The sequence below is a fragment of the Ambystoma mexicanum genome, chromosome 8, assembly GCF_040938575.1.
Source record: "Ambystoma mexicanum isolate Mex_15411 chromosome 8, UKY_AmexF1_1, whole genome shotgun sequence".
NCBI classification, from domain to species: domain Eukaryota; kingdom Metazoa; phylum Chordata; class Amphibia; order Caudata; family Ambystomatidae; genus Ambystoma; species Ambystoma mexicanum.
In genome coordinates, this window is record NC_090929.1 from 1,631,186,958 (window position 1) to 1,631,198,986 (window position 12,029).

The following is a 12,029-nucleotide window of genomic DNA, read 5'->3' on the forward strand; positions in this document are numbered from 1 at the left end:
ACCAGGCTCATCATAGAAATCAGTCCTGGCGCCATAGGCGCCAGGCTCATAGACTTTACTTATCTTATGCAGACCATGCTGCAAATGAGTCCAAGCCAATGTGAGGCCTGGATGGGACTATTTTATTACAGGGACTATTTTTTACTCGGGTGTGATTCTGGGGAACTTCTTTCCTGGGACTACTTTGCCGGCTATTTAAACCACGCCTGAACAGCAGCCCATGCTTTGCGTTATTCTGCATCCAGCAGCGTGACACACACCGTATCTGCAAGTCAGAATCCAGTCTTCTGCCACGCCCGCCTCGAATCCGGAGCTCCTAGACAAAAGGAAAAGAAAGGAGAAGAGGTTAGATCACGGACATTATTTGATTCCTTACCTGATTCCGGACCCAGCACATCTCCGAGCCTGGAAAGGACATTATTTCAGCACGCGTCGCTTCGCCAGCAGCAGCGCCGCATTATACTCACCAGTCCACCGCATCTTTCGACTCAGCGCTACCTCCATCATTTTCTTCGTCGAAACCCAGCACCTGGGGGGAAAAAAAAGGAATAACAAGGTGAGCCGAGAAAACCGACGAAGACAATCTCTTTGCCACCATAGGCTTACCTGCTTTACCACCAGAGGTATTACCCTTCAATTCACTGCATCTTCCTTGGCCGCACCAATAAAGGGAGAGAAAATAGCAAGTTAAACTTGTGCAACTTTTACCGGACAGTGTTTGGTAATACGGACTCTTACCTGAACGCCATCAGTTGCCTCCAGGCAATATTCTTTTGGACCCAGCTGCAACCTAACGAGGGAATGGAACAAGAGTGAACATCGGACATATTGAACTCTTTGAACTTTATAGACACTGGAGTCAATATTCCTCCGGAACTCCTCCAGTACCTTCAACCCAGTGAAGTAACTGGTATCTATGCGCCCCTGCATGCCATGCAGGATGGAGAGCTCATCATTTAAAAATATAAAGTGAGGTTACCAAGACGGGATATCGGAGGTGATTAGTGGGGAGAACGAGAACTGTTGGGGGGCCATCACTAAAGTCCACGGGTGGCTAAATCCCTTTCTCCACTTGCAGGAGAATACTTCTACGAGTCCAGCAGACAAGATTAGGCGGGCCAGATCAGACTGTCATCTCTTCACTACGCATCACGTTGGTGGAGACCGCAGCTGTCCGGGTCCGATCGACGCCCCTGTGGGAACCAGGTGAGCGTAACAATAAGTCCCAGTTACGAGAGCCTGTGTCATGATGCCTACCCCCGGAGCACCAGGCCAGGCCCAGCACCCCCGGGAGCAGGCATCACGCCCCCGGGTAAAAGCCCAGCGGCCCTTTATAGGGGCTCTTTGGACTCTGTCCTGGCGCCGTTGGTGCCAGGCTCATGTTGGACATCAGTCCTGGCGCCATAGGCGCCAGGCTCATAAGGGGAAGTGTTTGGTGCACTTACCTGAAGCAGACCATGCTGCACACTCACCTGATGCAGACCATGCTGCATGAAGAACCAAGCCAAATGAGGCTTAGGAGGGACTATTTTTCTGAAGGAACTATTTTGTTACTTGGGTGGGGCTGTGGAAGAACACTCACATGGAACTTCTTCCAAGGCTATTTAAGCCACGCCCGGACAGCCACACGTGCTTCGCGTTGTTCTGCATCCCAGCAGCTGAACGCTCACCGTGTCTGCTCCAGCACCTGGACTCCAGCCACGCCCGCCTCGAACCTGGAACACCTGTAAGGAAAGAAGAGAAGAGAAAGGTGAAAACCAAGAACTTATTCAACCTTCTTACCTGCATCCGGAATCTTCACGCCAGCATTCCTGAAAGAAGACTTCCATTTAAAAGCACTGCGTTGCTCGCTGCAGCGCCGTGCTTCACTCACCTGTTCCTGAGACGCCGCCCGGCTCCATCGCGGCTCTCAGCACCGGTCGCCACATCTCTGCACCTAGGGGAGAGAAGAAGAGACAAAAGGTGAGCAAGTGAACACATGAGGAAAGCCGATTTTTCAGCCATATTACTTACCGGCTTATCTTGGTGAACCATTCCACATCTCGGGTCGGCGCAGCCTCTTTGGCAGGTACCGCATCCCGGCCCCTATGGGGAAAGGACAAAAGACATTACTGGGGAATTATAAAGACATTTAGAGGGGTCACCCTCAGCACTAACTCACCTGATTTTACCACCGGCAATTTAACCCCTCAATGCATCGCCTTTGTTCTGCACCTGAAATAAAGGACAGATCACAGGTTAGGAAAAACAACATAAAAGGTGGCTCACACTTGAACTTTTGCATCTTCATACTTACGGCGTATCGCTCAGAAAAGTCAAGTGGATTTGCCAGTGCCATTCTGAAAATCAGTGAAGTAACTGAACAAACGCGCGCCCCTGCACCAGAAGCAGGATGGAGAGTTCATCCTTCCAAACCATAAGGTGAGCTTAAACCAGGGGTTTTGGAGGAAATCAGAGAAGAACAAAGGGGCAAACGGGGGAGCAAGCACACTATTCAGCAGACAGTTAATCCCCTTTCTCATCTGCAGAAGGATATTCCTACGGGCCAGATAAGCAAGATTTGGGGGTCCTGTTCAATCGGTGGTCCGAATTCTGCGCATCACGCTTGAAGAGGCCACAGCAACCCAGACCAGACCAGCGCCTCCGTGGGAGCCAGGTGAGCGTTACAGAACACGAAGACTTCCTACAAATTCCCACCCAGGCGCTATGGAAACTTCTGAGACTGACCAGTTGGCCCAACTACTGGGGGAATTACGGGCCGAAGTACACGCCGCTCGTCAAAAGACTAATGCTCTCAGGAGGGAAGTGATTGTAACAAAGGAAAGAGCTGATGACCTGGCTAGACAGCTTTTGCAAGGTCAAGCTGGACAAACTCCTTTACCTGGTTCCGGAGGGAACCCCGCTCCTGTGCTTTCCAGTAACCCGATGCAGATTAATCTAGCTGGAAACATGCCGCTGGCCCCACCCGAACGCTTTGCTGGGGACCCCAAACGATTCGCTGTATTCATGAATCAGTGTCGTTTGCATTTCCTGTGCAGACCTGGGGCCTTCCCTAATGACCAGACCAAGGTAGCCTTTGTATTGTCATATCTCAGCGGCAGTGCTGCCGATTGGTCAGTTCCACTGGTAACTCAAGATGACCCGATTCTTCGTGATTTTCAAGGATTTCAAGCAAGCATGGAAAGGTTATTTGCTCGTCACTCCCAGGGGCAGGCTCTAGATGACGAACTTCTATCTCTGCGACAGGGCAATGAAGACCTCCTTTCCTACATTCCAACCTTTAATAGACTTGTGGAAACTGGGTGGCCAGAGGATAAAAGAATCACGTTATTTTATCGGGGTCTACGCGGAGAACTTAAAGATGTCCTGGCACAAGTTGTAAATCCGCCCCAAGAATGCTCAGAATATATAGACTTAGTGGTCCAATTGGATCACAGACTGCAAAACAGAAAAGCAGATCAGTCCAAGTTTGACACCCGGGTGTTAATCAAGACCCACGCTAACCTCAAGGGGGCTGAAGCCTCTGAGCCAATGCAAATCGGAGGAGTTAAAGGACCTTGAACTCAAAAGGAACGTGAAAGAAGACGGCAGATGCACTTATGTCTTTATTGTGGTTCCTCTGGACACTTTCTACGAGATTGCCCGGCAAGGCCGCCCAGGAAGGTGGTAGGAGCCGCTGATAAAATCCATGAAACCTCTGTATCAAGAAACGACCCCGCCCGACAAGCGTAGGGGTCCCCTTGCCGAGCTTGAAAACAAACTCTCAGACCTCGCATTTCATTGTGCCAATGGTCCTCATAGATCCGGAACAGCCTAAGCGGTTGCATGCAATAAAGGCATACATCGATAGTGGGGCTATAGGAAACTACGTGGATCGTGAATTGGTCTCCAGGATTAACCTCCCTCTGCGTCCTAAAACCAGCAAAGATGTCATCACCACAGTTGATGGTACCGAAATTGCCTCGGGACCGGTAACACATTCCACAGCTGAGGTGACACTTGTAGGTCCGGACGGCCATCGGGAGGCAGTTATGTTTGATGTAATCAAGGCTCCACAGTTTCAGGTTATTCTCGGAATCCCTTGGTTAGAGACACATAATCCTCGAATTGATTGGCGAGCAAAGAGAATAACCTTTCTGGAGTGTGCACGAACCTGCTACCCAGAAAATCTGAAGATCAGTCTAGCATCAGTAACCTCTGTCTCCATGCAACTACCTCCGGAATACCAAGACTTTCAGGACGTCTTCCAAAAGGAACAGGCCAACACGTTACCTCCTCACTGATCGTACGATTGCCAAATCGATCTGGTGCCCGGTGCACAACCCCCTTGTAGCAGGATTTATGCCCTTACTGAGCCGGAGAATCTGCATTTGAGACAATATTTAGATCAATACCTAGCCAATGGTTTCATTCGCCCGTCAAAGTCTCCGGCATCCTCGGCTTTGTTTTTCGTGCCAAAAAAAGAAGGCGACCTTAGAACTTGTATCGATTACCGCGCATTGAACCAGATAACTGTTAAAAATTGTTACCCTCTGCCTTTGATCCCTGAACTCCTTGACCAGGTGAAGGATGCTTGCATATACACCAAGTTAGATCTCCGGCGGGCTTATCATCTGGTACGAGTAAAAGAAGGCGACGAATGGAAAACGGCCTTCCGTACAAAATATGGACTATTCGAATACCAGGTGATGCCTTTCAGGTTGTGCAACGCGCCTGCTGCCTTCCAATTCTTCATGAACGATGTACTTCGGGAACTCATCAATGTCTTTGTTGTCGTGTATATCGATGACATTCTGGTGTACTCCTCTTCGGAATCAGATCACAGAAAACATGTCAGGGCCGTCCTTGAGAAATTGCGCCAGCACAAACTGTTTGCAAAACTGGAAAAATGCGTTTTCCATACCACCGAGGTTGAGTTTCTTGGATTCATCCTGACACGTAAAGGGGTCCGAATGGACTCACGGAAAGTGGATGCCATCCTCAAATGGCCAATACCTGGTTCGGTGAAAGGTGTCCAAAGCATGCTTGGTTTTGCCAATTTTTATCGCAGGTTTATCCCAGAAGTTTCACGGGTGGTGCAACCCATCACTGCACTCTTCCGGAAGAATAAACGTTTTGAATGGACCGAGGAAGCTGAACAGGCCGTTCAGGAATTAAAAGCTAAATTTACGTCTGCACCTATTTTGAAACACCCGCGTCCTGATCTCCCATATATAGTCGAAACCGACGCATCCAGCTTAGCCATGGGAGCTGTCCTGTCTCAGAGAGACCCCGAAACCAACCAACTGCACCCCGTAGCATTTTGGTCCAAAAAGTTCTCGCCGCCGGAGATAAATTATGCAATCACCGATAAGGAATTATTAGCCATTAAGTCCACCTTTAAGGCTTGGCGGCATTATCTTCTTGGCGCCAGGCATACCATCACCGTGATCACTGATCACCGAAATTTACAATATTTAAAAACTGCCAAGGCTCAGTCTTCACGACAGCTCCGATGGGCTTTATTCTTTGCTGAGTTCGATTTTGTAATCACTTACCGTCCCGGCTGTAAGAATGGCAAAGCGGACGCGCTATCTCGAATTGGAATGGGAGAAATGGACACAAACTCAGAACCTGTGCCGATAATTCCCGAACAAAGAATCTTGGGGATAACCACTTTACAAACCCTTGAAGACATCCAAGCACGGGTAAAACTATTCTTGGACTCTTCAGCCTTGCAGGATTGGATCAAAAGGGGGTCTGACTTTTCAATCAATGATGGCTTACCTTACTTCCAAGGACGTTTATTTTTGCCAGAAAAGGAATTGCAAGAACTGGTTATTTCCCGTCATAACGATACTCTGATGGAAGGACATCCTGGCATTGCAAAAACAGAGGATAAAATTAAACGACAATTCTGGTGGCCGTCCTGGCGAGAGGATATTAAATCTTTCGTGATGTCCTGTGGAGTTTGCGCCCAAAACAAAGGTCAAAAAACAAAACCCGCCAGTCTTCTTCAAGCCTTAGACATTCCACCAGCACCTTGGCACACCTTGTCACTAGATTTTATCACGGACCTGCCCTCTTGTAATGGATACAATACTATTCTGGTTGTGGTGGATTTATTTTCCAAGATGGCCCATTTTATTCCGTTGAAAGGATTACCTTCAGCTTTTGTTCTTGCCAAGGAATTCCTCGAAAATATCATCCGTCTGCATGGATTCCCGTCCATACTAATCTCCGATCGGGGAAGCCAGTTTATTTCTCATTTTTGGAAAAAGTGTTGTCAATTGGCACAAATCGACGTAAGACTCTCAACCAGCCACCACCCACAGACCGATGGTCAGACGGAGAGAACGAACCAGACCCTTGAACAATATCTACGATGTATGTTGCACCAATCGGAGGGTAATTGGAAGGATATTTTATGGGTGGCTGAATATGCATACAATAACTCGATACACTCTGGAACTGGTCAGAGCCCCTTTTATACCCTAAATGGACATCACCCTCGTACTTCAGACTTGGACTCACCTTTGGGCCTCGAAATGCCCGCAGTGGACCATTTGCATTCTACAATTACTCAAGCCTTCAAGGATGCTACTGCACACTTACTACATGTGAAAGGGAAATACAAAAGAATGCGGATCTGCATCGACAGGAGGCGCCTCCATACCAAATAGGGGATCAAGTATGGTTGGTTACCAAACACTTATCGCTCAAGGGACCTCAGGCTTTTAATCCAAGGTATTTAGGCCCTTACTCGATCAAAGCTATAATTAACCCAGTGGCAGTCAAGCTAGATCTACCAGCTAACATGCAGATTCACCCCGTTTTTCATGTGTCGCTTTTGAAACCAGTGCAACCAGGAACCAGATTAATAAAGCCACCAGAACCAATCCAGATAGATGGGAAGCCTGAATCTGAGGTGAAGAACATTTTGGACTCTAAGATCTCAAAATCAAAACTTTTCTATCTAATTGATTGGAAGGGGTACGGGCCTCAGGAAAGATCTTGGGAACCCAGCAAGTACATGCACCTCGGCTAGTAAAAAGGTTCCATCGGAATTTCCCGAACAAACCGAAACCTCCTCAGGGAACGACCTTGGGAGGGGCCTTGGGGGGGAGTGCTGTCATGATGCCTACCCCCGGAGCACCAGGCCAGGCCCAGCACCCCCGGGCGCAGGCATCACGCCCCCGGGTAAAAGCCCAGCGGCCCTTTATAGGGGCTCTTTAGACTCTGTCCTGGCGCCGTTGGCGCCAGGCTCATGTTGGACATCAGTCCTTGCGCCATAGGCGCCAGGCTCATAAGGGGAAGTGTTTGGTGCACTTACCTGAAGCAGACCATGCTGCACACTCACCTGATGCTGACCATGCTGCATGAAGAACCAAGCCAAATGAGGCTTAGGAGGGACTATTTTTCTGAAGGAACTATTTTGTTACTTGGGTGGGGCTGTGGAAGAACACTCACCTGGAACTTCTTCCAAGGCTATTTAAGCCACGCCCGGACAGCCACACATGCTTCTCGTTGTTCTGCATCCCAGCAGCTGAACGCTTACCATGTCTGCTCCTGCACCTGGATTCCAGCCACGTCCGCCTCGAACCTGGAACACCTGTAAGGAAAGAAGAGAAGAGAAAGGTGAAAACCAAGAACTTATTCAACCTTCTTACCTGCATCCGGAATCTTCACGCCAGCATTCCTGAAGGAAGACTTCCATTTAAAAGCACCGCGTTGCTCGCTGCAGCGCCGCGCTTCACTCACCTGTTCCCGAGACGCCGCCCGGCTCCATCGCGGCTCTTAGCACCGGTCGCCACATCTCTGCACCTAGGGGAGAGAAGAAGAGACAAAAGGTGAGCAAGGGAACACATGAGGAAAGCCGAATTTTCAGCCATATTACTTACCGGCTTTTCTTGGTGAACCATTCCACATCTCGGGTCGGCGCCGCATCTTTGGCAGGTACCGCACCCCGGCCCCTATGGGGAAAGGACAAAAGACATTACTGGGGAATTATAAAGACATTTGGAGGGGTCGCCCTCAGCACTAACTCACCTGATTTTACCACCGGCAATTTAACCCCTCAATGCATCGCCTTTGTTCTGAACCTGAAATAAAGGACAGATCACAGGTTAGGAAAAACAACATAAAAGGTGGCTCACACTTGAACTTTTGCATCTTCATACTTACGGCGTATCGCTCAGAAAAGTCAAGTGGATTTGCCAGCGCCATTCTGAAAACCAGTGAAGTAACTGGACGAACACGCGCCCCTGCACCAGAAGCAGGATGGAGAGTTCATCCTTCCAAACCATAAGGTGAGCTTAAACCGGGGGTTTTGGAGGAAGTCAGAGAAGAACAAAGGGGGAAAGGGGGAGCAAGCACACTATTCAGCAGGCAGTTAATCCCCTTTCTCATCTGCAGAAGGATATTCCTACGGGCCAGACAAGCAAGATTTGGGGGTCCTGTTCAATCGGTGGTCCGAATTCTGCGCATCACGCTTGAAGAGGCCACAGCAACCCAGACCAGACCAGCGCCTCCGTGGGAGCCAGGTGAGCGTTACAGCCTGACCTGATGGGCAGGACAAACACTGATATGTTTGGGATATTTCTCTTCTGTGAAAGATAGTGAGCTAAAGAATCTGGGTAAGGCTCTTGCAACCAGGACTAATGTCTGGCAGAGAGGCTCCCAGGACCCTGATTGTTTTTTACCAGTTTTGCAAGGTCATGAGCCTCAGGGCCCACAGTTGTTCCTTGTTGGCACTGAAAACTGATTCGGAAGAATTGACAAATAGCAGGAAGTCATACCGGGTCACCCGCAGCCACTTTGCATTTGCTACAGCTTGGACACCAGGTGGCAAGAGGGAAGAAAAAAAGGTTTCCATGTGACTAAATCCCGGATACTGTTCAGGAATGTCCAACAAAGCTTTTCATGATGTTGCCGAAACGTAGTTGGACAGCTTTGTCTGTCGCAAAAGTCCCTCTTTTCAATGATTGAACAGAGTCATTGATGTGCCCGTGTGTGACAATATAGGGGACAAAGGGGGCACGAATGTGGCTTTGAGCACTGGGCGGGCAAGGATCAATTGTTCCTCAGGAATAACAAGGACAGGCGTATGGTCTGCAAATCAAAAGAATGTCCAGAAGAGCAGATGTACCTACAGCCTAGTCAGCAATGTGAAGCGTGCAGCTGCAGTTCCCATTTGTGCCAACAGGCACTGTGCCATGGTCCTTAAAACACAGAGAAAAACTGGTACATGTCTTAACACGTTTTTCTGGCTCCTTGAGCCATGTCAGATGTTTTAGATATTTATTATTTATTTATTGAGCATTTGTTTGCTGCTTAAACAGCAGAATTGTGTTTCAAAGCACCACAAGGATAAATGGGAAGGGAACAGGGGAGAGAACCAACATTGGCAAAACAGTAAATATGCAATCGTGGTGCTACTAGGCCTTGTGATATTCAGAGGTGCAAGTGCAGTGAAGAGAAGTGCAGGAGGTACGGATGGGTGGGGGAGCAGGAATGGACAAGTGCTGGTGGGGGGCCTAGGAGGGCAATGCCAAGGGGGGCAATGAGGAGGCCTCAGACTAAGTGCTAGTGCGGGCGACTCCCAAGGGTGGGAAGTAGAGCTGACAAGCAGGGGCCTGCAGGGGCAGTGGGGGGGGGTGCTGGTATTGACAGGGTAGAAGGGCCTGGTATCCTGTAAGATTTATGAGGACCAGGCCACCGGTCTCAGCTGCAGTGGGTTGATTAGCAGGGAAGGCAAAAGAGGGAAGAGGCAGAGGCAATCAGAGTTTTGAGAAGTTTCTGTAATTTAAGGAGGTCTGGCTGAAGTCTGAGAGGGGCAGGGAGGCTGTTCCAAAGAGGCACCAGACGAGGAAAGAGACCTGCCCCCTTCTCTCTGCTTGGAGAAGCATTTTACAATCAAAAAGTTAGAGGACTGAAGATATCTAGCGGGGGAGTATTTAGGGAGGGACAGTCAGAGATAGCATGGTCCAAGGCCCCAGAAAGCCATGTTTCGAATGGATTGCGTCCTCCAACCTATTCTTATCTTTGATATTCTCATCCACCTTCGGCTGCATCGGAAACATTTTCTGGGCAGAGGGCGCTGTGCGTCGATTGAGTCAAGTCGATGTCCCTCGAAGGCCTCCATTGAGGGTGACGTCATTGGGTGTACATGTAGCACTCACTGCGCACGTTGGCCTCAGTTCTGTTTTTCCACAGAACCTGTTGCTTCGAAGACTTGGTGTGCCTCGTTACTTTTATTTGCTATGCAGTTTCGCTCTTCATAGAAAATCATTGAAGATGTCCTCATCATCGATCCCAACTACCCCTCGCTCAGGGTTCTAGAAGTGCAAGGAATGCAGTTCAAAGATGTCCATCACTGTCCAGCATCAATCTTGTCTGTGGTGCTTGGGAGAAAACCATGACACGGAGGCCTGCTCGAAGTGTCAGGCGATGACGGGTAAAGCCCTGCGAGAGAGGAAGGAGAAATTACAGGTGGGTCATAAAACTAAAAAATGTAACGCTCACCTGGTATCCACGGGGACGTCACTCAGCCTGTTCTGACCTCTTACGACCTCAAACCCTTCCCTGGAGGCTATTCGACTGGAGACTAGGCCTGAAACACAGGATTGGTAGAGTTTAACTCCCTATTGTCTCTGTGTGCTTGAACCCCTTCTTCCCCGGGGTCCAACCCTTCCCTTTAATCCACAGCTCCCCTTGTTTTCTTGGATAGTGTGCTCTCCGTCCTGCTTTCAGCGCAGGGGCGCGTTGATTGATGCGGGCTCGTTGCTGCCTAGTTACTTCACTGGCAAGAGTCCTACAGGTAAGTATAATGAGTCTTTTGAACAGTTCTCTAGCATCGTTCCTTTTCTTCCTTAGATGATGGCCGGCGTCCGGGGATGGCGGCGTGCTGCTGAGATGAGTAGCGCTGAAGGTGAGTGAGAGCGCGATGCGCGATGCACCCCCTTCGTATTTGTATTGAACTAAGTTATTTTCCTGTGTCTTTTAGGTGCTGCGATGTTTTCAGCGTGGATGCCGGTTATGAAGAACAAATGCAGTGAGTAAGCGCGTATGCAGCGCCTCTAGATGTTTCCACACTAACCTGGAGTGTCTTTTCCCTCTTGCAGATGGATGAGAAGTTCCGGAGACAGAGTTCCCCCAGAGCGGCTGGGATTCAGGTAAGCGTTTGAAGCTCATACAGTATTTAAAAATAAGCGAAGATTTGCAGAATGCTTACTAATGCCTTTTTTCTGTTCTTTTCCCTTTTCCTTAGGAAGCGACGTGCCGAGATGGGAATGACACCGCCGAAGATGCCCGCAGAACAGAAGGAGCGATGAAAGATGGGCAGAAGCGCCACAAGGTAAGGCTGTTCCTAACTGTGTTCTTGTTCTTGCAGGAGCTGAGCTCAGAAGAAAGATGCAGTCCTACTGGAGGCTGATCCGAACACAGTGAGTGTCACGCTGCAGGTGCAGAAAACACAAAGCATGTTTCTCTGCCTGGACGTGGCTTAAATAGTCCCTGGGTTTCCCAGGTGTCTCTGGGCTGAACCACACCCAAAAAACTAGACTGCACATGCAGTTCTGGGAACCGAAATATGTGGGGGCATCCATCTTGTCCCCATCAATGCACTAGAAGTCCAATCCCCAATGTTATCCTGTGGCAGTGAGTGAGGCTGGTGCCGCAAGCGCCAAGTCTGATTCCAAGTGGGTCTTTGGAGGGATGGAGAGACCCTTGAGGGCCATGTAGGTGACCGTGGCCTGGCTCCTGTCTGACATCTTGGAGGGCTGGGGACATGAGGGGCAAGAATCATGACAAAAAGCCGACCGATCCTCGACTGTCGACTCTGGAGCTCATTCTCTTTGACGCAAGAGTGAAGAAAAAAGGTTGAGATCCCGAAGTGGCTCCCGCCACTTGCCATCTTCGATGAGGAGATCGAAGAAGCGACACCACTGGCCGCCATCTTCATCGTCGTCAGTCGAATCTCCTAGAAATTCAGATGCCCACAAAACATTCTTCCTCTGCAGAGTGGGAGGCCTTTCGACTGAAAATGCTTG